The sequence below is a fragment of the Glandiceps talaboti genome, chromosome 19 (assembly GCF_964340395.1).
Source record: "Glandiceps talaboti chromosome 19, keGlaTala1.1, whole genome shotgun sequence".
Classification (NCBI taxonomy): Eukaryota; Metazoa; Hemichordata; class Enteropneusta; family Spengelidae; genus Glandiceps; species Glandiceps talaboti.
The window spans coordinates 19,127,645-19,135,305 of record NC_135567.1 but is presented as its reverse complement, the minus strand read 5'-3'; the positions used below and the strand labels follow the sequence as shown (position 1 = coordinate 19,135,305).

Sequence of the window (7,661 nt, the reverse complement as noted above, 5' to 3'; positions counted from 1 at the left end):
AATGTAAACATATTATTTACAATACTAATTGATCAGTATTTATTATCACATTTCCCATGATGCAATATTCAACATGACGAGTTTGCAAGTTCCCTATTCAACAAGAACTCACTTTAGTATATTATTGTATTTGCTTCACTTTTCTTTTGTAAGATTACAAGATGTGTCAAATATTGCGAAAAATCCAGACTCATTCAAATTTATGCACAGGGAGCTCAGGCTCAGTTAGTTTTGTTTACAAATGTAAACAAACAAGTAAACAAAAAAAAACAACAAGTAAAAACGAGCATACAAAACAAACAAATAAACAAGTAAACAAACAAATAAACAAACAAACAAAATAAACCGACACATGAGTAGATACATACATGAGTAAACGACAACAAACCAACAAACAAACACTACCCCCTTAGTTTTGTTTACAAATATAAACAAACAAGTAAACAAACAATCAAACAAAACACAAACAAGTAAAACAAACAAATAAACAAAACAAATAAACAAACAAATAAACAAACAAACAAACATAAACGAACAAACAAAATAAACCGACACATGAGTAGATACATACATGAGTAAACGACAACAAACCAACGAACAAACACTACCCCCCCCCCCCCCATGGTGGGTTATTTCCAGATGTGACCATGTGGGGGGGGTGTGTTTGTTCTTTTTCGTTTACTCATGTATGTATCTACTCATGTGTCGGTTAGTTAGTTTGTTTGTTTGTTTTTGTTTGTTTGTTTGTTTGTCTGTTTGTTTATTTGTCTGTTTACTTGTTTATTTGTTTGTTTTTTACTTGTTTGTGTTTTGTTTGTTTGTTTGTTTACTTGTTTGTTTATATTTGTAAACAAAACTAACTGAGCCTGAGCTCCCTGTGATTGAAGTACAGTACCCGTTTACTTTGAATCTTGTTCAATGAAATGAAAGATTTGAAAAGAGACACTAAAAACTTTTCAAATTCATATTTTATCTTTACAATATCTATCACATTTTAATATTCTCAGGAGCCTTGTTGCAGTCTACTTTCTCTTTTAAATCAGACGGACATATACCTAAAAAGAAAAGGAAAAAAACCTACAATCTCCATGGCCTGAGATGGCATGAACAGTTTAGTAAACATGTATGTATTCATTGAGTCAACTGAGGCATGGTTTTGACGGGCGGCAACGATTGTCTTTTCTCAGAATAGAGAAAATGAAAGTAAAATAGACAGCGCGGGAACCGTTCAATGGACATGGCCGGTACATGTCAATCATATAGTTTGAATTCGTGATACTACCGACACTCATCACCCGTGCTAGCTCTCAATATACGCTCCGAGAATTCCGACATATCTCCGCTCCATTCCGTTCGTGTTCTCGGAACGTATAGTTCCAGAGTTATAGCCGCCATAGTTTCAGAATGTAATAATTTCTGATGATTTTAATAAAGTTTATAGAAAATCTTTGAAAGACATAGTTTTGTCGATAGCGTCGATCACGGTCTGAATCTTTCTATTTTACCATGCGTTTCGAAGGCGCGAAACTGTAATGGTAAACTGGCCACAAGACAACGAGAGATACCTGTTGCTTTATCACATACATGCAACATCGGCAAGTGAATATATATGGCAGTTGTGAGTTAGATTATACCAAAGATATGTTCTGTTCCTACAAAACAAAAATACTTTAAAACAACTTACCTTTCCAACGCTTTCCTTGGTTATACTGCTTTCACAACTTCAGTGTCTGATCGTCGAACGTTCTACACTGCACTGTGTTTTGAGCGAGTGGAAGAATTTTGCTGTTTTCACGATCTTTTATATCACATACCGAATACATGGCAAGAAGGTTTGTGATTGGTCAAGCTCAGCTATGACCTCATCGCTATATATTTGCTTCATGCATGATGAGTTCTAGCTGAGTTCTAGAAAGTTCGTTGAAAAAAGGTAAATGTACATTCATCTTCATGTCTATGGAAGACTGGTGAGGACAGCGAATTTGAAACAAACAATGCTGGTGACAGCGAGTGTGACAGCGTAAAGATAGTGCGCATGCGCACATTGGTTCATATTGTCCTCACATGACCTTTCAACAAGTGCTGGATACATAACTTACGGGGTTTCGACACGTCTTCTCCCCTCATGTAAATATTTGTTAAACACCGAAAATAGACGTTAAATAAACGTTAAACTAAACTAAGGAGTGCAAAAATAACAAGCCATACAGTCCTTATCAGTTCCCACTAGTAGTTCTTGATGTTTTGAATAACAATTCTTTGACAAAAGACATAGGTAAGATAAACGTGAGTTAGATACCCAATGAATACCTGTGTATTGAAAAATAACTAAAGCACGTAACGCTCAATCAACTTGTCTTGACGGAATTCAGGAAACCTGTTGAAGATATTTGTGCCCTCAGCGGTGGAGGTCGGTCATCGTATTTTGGATTTTAATGGAGGAAAAATATCCACTTCTATAGCGTTTTCTATAGATACAGAACTTTTTCCTATTTGACCTTGAATATGGAGATCAAAGTCAAGGTCAAGATATAAAACGTAAGCTGACCTTTGGGTTATAAACATACAAATATATAACACCGTCATAGTTTTCTTCACTTAAACTCCTTCCCCCACTCCTCACGAAACTCTCGTTTTCTCTTCCTTTCATGCATTTTCCAATAACTCTCAGATTTACTATTACCACGTCATCTTTTTCGCTTTCCTATGATGTATTTGGTCCAGACACTAAATCTTCACTCATACTCTCACACGATCGTACAGCAACATTCTCACCACCATCACCACTTTTTTCTCGTAGCCTTTTCTCGCCTGTCGTCATTTTACTATCGCTGTCCTTCTTTTGAACTCTTGGTGAATCCAAACTTCAACAAACTCATGATTATTCAACAGTGTGGGATCAACTCAGGTCACTGCAAGACGTCGTTTACGTGAATATAGCGCGCAGGTGCTATGGTTGCCGGGCCTTGGTGACTTTAGGATAGCCTGTGGACTGACTGGGAAAGCCTTGACAGTTCCACAGCAACGTGATATAGAGCGTGCTTCATAGCCCTGTCATGTAGTCCCAAACCCGAATGGATCTCTGTAGTATTTGTGTGTGTGTGTGTGTGTGTGTGTGTTTGTTTGAATTTGTCTGCATAACAGAAAATCGCTGGGAGAATTTCCCAGCACAAAAAAAAAAGAAAAAAAAAGAAAAAAAAAGAAAAAAGAAGAGCTTGCTGAATCACGTGAAAGCGTATTGATATGCAAATTTGTCCATGCGTTCTATCGATGTACACTTCCATATATAGAAAGTTGCCCAAGGGGTCATCACATAACTATACGGAAGTACAGAGATCAGTGCGTTAGCATCTTTGATCGTTGGTACTTTGAGTTAATGGGAAATAGCGAGTGCAGATTTTTTTATTTATCAAAGGATAATGATAATTGAATATTTTAAGCTAGGTTTTCAAAGCGTTTAAAAACAAGTAGCTGCCCCAATTGGGCCGATTGCGACAAATTTTATCTGCCCAACAGCAACTTTTACCGGCCCTGGGCCGGCCAGCGTTGATTTCGCGCCCTGTCTGACCTTTGACCTTGAAGAAGACTTTCAAGGTCAAAGGTCAGGCTCTCTAAAGAAAGCTCATATTTGATAATATATCATGTAGAATTTTGTCTCTTGATATTTAAAACAACACGTCGAGGTTTTACTTCTATTTGAACGCTTGTATGACCTCTCATCCCATATTTTGAAAAACATAGTTTTGAAGTTGCCGATTTTCAATTTTTCAGATTTTTTGAAAATGTAGTTGTAGTTTCCTGATGCCCAATTTAAAATTTTTCCCAAGGTTTTTGCAGGCAAAATGTAGACAATATTATAACACTTAGTCTTCGGTTTAAATGTAGACTTTTGTCCCCTCGTTTTTTGAATTTTTGTAGCGTTTAAAAATCTTTGCACTTGTAATTTGTTTACGCCGATGTTCACCTGTACGCATTACCCAGCCTCATAGCCCCACCCCTAGGGTTTACTTGTAAGTTTTACTCCCCAGGGATTTAATACTTGTAAGTATTACCCCCCCCCCCACTGTATTGTTTTACTCCCGCCACCTGGTACTACATGTAAGTTTCACTTCTCTCTCCACCCCTCCGGTACTATACATGTCTAATAGCACCCTCTGTCGGCAAGGACTCTATTTTTTTTGTCCAGCCAAGTCAATGTTAGTGTCAAAAGCTGACTTCATCGCTATGTGTTGAAAATCATGAAATATAGCGATAAAAACCGTGATTCTAGGACAACTGCCCCCCGGATAATGGGGAGCAGTTGTCGTTTGGGGGCAGCTGTCTGGGGGGGGGGGGGCAATTGTCCGAGGGGCAGTTGTCCTTCGGGGGCAATTGTCTGGGGGCAGTTGTCCTGTTACCAAAAACCGTCATTGAGTGGATATTTTGGATGATATCAATCTTCCAGCGGTGATACAGGTAAAGTTATTTACATTTCTTGCATTCATCATGAAATTTAACAGAAGTGTTGTGATAATGTTACAAGTCTATGTAGGTCAGCTGGTATTATTGATGCTGTTTTATGTAAATTTATAAAAATATCAAAAATACAAAATATATCATCTAAATTTTCATATAAAATTTTACACATGATAACACAAAAAATCCCTCCAAAATGATGACTTACAATCGAACATTTTATCAAAATTTGCAAATAACTGCTGAAAGGTGTACTGGAATCTAATTTCCTGCATTGTGTTTAGGACTCTTTTTCTATATTGGTGTTACATTAGCTTGCCTACAAACATCTAATCTGGAACGATTCCTTGTTAGTGACAAGTGAATGAGAGCAATTGTGTTGCCAGCTCCTGACAAGTTCTTATAAAATTCTTGAGTGGATGTTATCCAGACCTGGAATTTAAATTTGGGTTTAACTTCAACAGTTGCTTATGTATCACCATGTTTGGAAGTCTTACTGTTGTATTCCAAATTATAATTGAATGGTCACTAGTACCAGGATGATCTCTCACTGCAACCTCTTCTACCATGTTATACTGTGAAGTTGATGCCAAGTCCAAGATAGCCAATTCTCGTGTAGAAGATAATACATGTTGGATTATATAAAACAAGTCATTGAAAATGACAAAGTCCCCGCTATGATTGGGTTTTAAGGAACTGGCAGTTTATGTTGTCATTTTCAAACCTGGTTAATGTTGTTTGGCCTCATATGGTTGTTTTTGATATCACTACTCTGTTCAAGCATGTCTGAGTTATGGCTTTGGACATGAAAACTGCGCCAACAAAATGGCTGCCAGACAGCCATATCAGATTGTATCAAGACGAAAATGGATATGCACATGTATGTCACAGAACACTGCTAATACCAACTTTGAATGAGATCTGTTCAAACATGTCTGAGTTATGGCTTTGCACATGGGAAATTCGCAAACAAAATGGCTGCCAGGCAGCCATATTGGATCGTATCACGACAACAATGAATATGCACATGTATGTCATAGAATACTGTCCTAATACCAACTTTGAACGAGATCTGTTCAAGCATGTCTGAGTTATGGCTTTGGACATGGAAAATTCGCAAACAAAATGGCTGCCAGGCAGCCATATTGGATTGTATCTTGACGAAAATGGATATTCACATGTATGTCATAGAACACTGTGCTAATACCAACTTTGAATGAGATCTGTTCAAGCATATCTGAATTATGGCTTTGGACATGGAAAATTCGCAAACAAAATGGATCGTATCATAAAACAAATTGACATGCATATGTATGCCATAGTATGTTGCCCCTGTACCAAGTTTGAGAAAAATCGGTCCAGGCATCTCCAAGAAACGGCTGCGGATGGACGGATGGACGGACAGACGGAACCCAATCCATAAGTCCCCGTCCGGACTTCGTCCTGCGGGGACTAAAAAACTTCTCTAAAAAGATTCTGGATATTCCTGTCATTAGCAGGCAAATTTTCTCTATCAGTGGATGGAATGTTGAAGCCTCCCATACAGCAACTGTTCCTTGTTAACTTTGCCTACTAGCTTAATGAGTTCTTCATTACTGTAAGAGTCATTATTTGGACTTTTGTAACATACACTAACTAATAAATTGTCCTTTCTACAGCATTGAATTTCACACCTGATACGTTCTTCAAACTCAAAATCAGTCAAGTCTTCTCGAGGGGTAATAACAAAATTGTCTTGAATATAGTATGCCATTCTGTTGCACAGTCATATATGAAATAAATGGAATATCTGAAATTCTGATTAACATAAACAATCTAACTTCGCCAAAAACATGAATTAACTATACAGAATGAAATTTAAAAAAAAAACTATTTAAACGAAAACCACTAGCTAATCAATTTCTAACCACAAGTGAAAAGACACTGGTTAGTTCTACAAACACAGCACCCTATCAAATTCTAAGTTGTGCAGAACTTTGATCAATTGGCCACAGACAATTGAAATTATAACTCTGCCCTATTTGACTCAAGTCTTTGCCATGCTGTTTAAATTGAAATTAAAAGATTTGTCCCAAAGGGGGCTCATACTGGGGTTTGTACACACCAATCCATAGGTACCGCCGACTCTACAGTTCTACAACCTTTATTTTGCAAAGTTCAGTCCTGTCTTAGTCACGGTATACTACGTACATACTGTGGCCAGAGCTTCTTCAATCCCTTGGATTCATATGGGTGATTTCCACTTGCGTATAGTTCTGTCAGAAACGTGAATGATTTTGGCTTATGATGAACAATGTTGAGCAGGCATACTGTCTATATAATGTTGTGTTATTAAATTAACTTTGTATCTTCACTTTGCATGAAGTTGTGAACCAGCAATTTTATGGATGGACACCAATCTCCATTGATATTGGTTACCAAGTATCTTTTGTTTACATGTGATTTGTTGTAGTTTCCACACAAATAGACTAGGTCATCACATGTTATATTTGTTGACAGAGATTCCTTGCTTTGGCACTTTAACCTTCACTGAAAGGATGGTTTGCGGTATTTGATCATGTTGTAGCATAACTAGGTGATCCGAGAATGGTATTTGACCATTTGTAAACATGTCGCATTGAGTCCACATTTCTCTGACAGACAGACCTCGGCTACATATATGTGAATTGAGGTGAGCAGTGGCAATATTCAATACTGTTATCGGTCATCACTAGGCCCCTGATGAAGAAGCAGATCTGCTAGTGAAGAATAAAGGTATCTGTCTGGTAATGACGCCATTGACTGTTGTTGATAATGGCATATTCCTTACATTCAGTGGATAAGCATATTTGACAGCGTGGTTCAGTGAATGCAGTCTGGAACATCACAACTGGCAAATATCGGAGGGGATATCATCTGAACAAGCTAGGTTTCAAACAGTTACTAGGCATCTATTTCCAATTGACAAATGAAGTGATTCATTAGGACTGGCTGAAAATTCTCCCCAGCATAACATGTTATTGGCGTGGATACATGGTTTGCTGTCAGTAAGGACACAGGCTTCAATTAAAGTGAACATATTGTATAATAAGAAATGGACTAAATTGTTTTACTCCCTCTGCAGTACACAATGCGTTCACTTCACATAATTGGCAACAGACCCATCTGCGACAATCCAAATTTAGTTTGAGGGACAATGTGTCTAAGTGACTACTGTCAAAGATTCC

At 37.6% G+C, this 7,661-nt stretch overlaps 1 protein-coding gene across 1 annotated transcript in view; it reads right to left on the bottom strand.

Moving 5' to 3' along the window:
- LOC144450291 (uncharacterized) overlaps nucleotides 1–1,804 on the bottom strand; it is a 6,336-nt gene extending 4,532 nt beyond the window's left edge. Inside the window, exon 1 of the mRNA XM_078140889.1 lies at nucleotides 1,685–1,804. The gene's annotated coding sequence lies outside the window, so the exon portion shown is untranslated. The remainder of the gene's footprint in view (nucleotides 1–1,684) is intronic.
- Nucleotides 1,805–7,661: the final 5,857 nt, after the last annotated feature.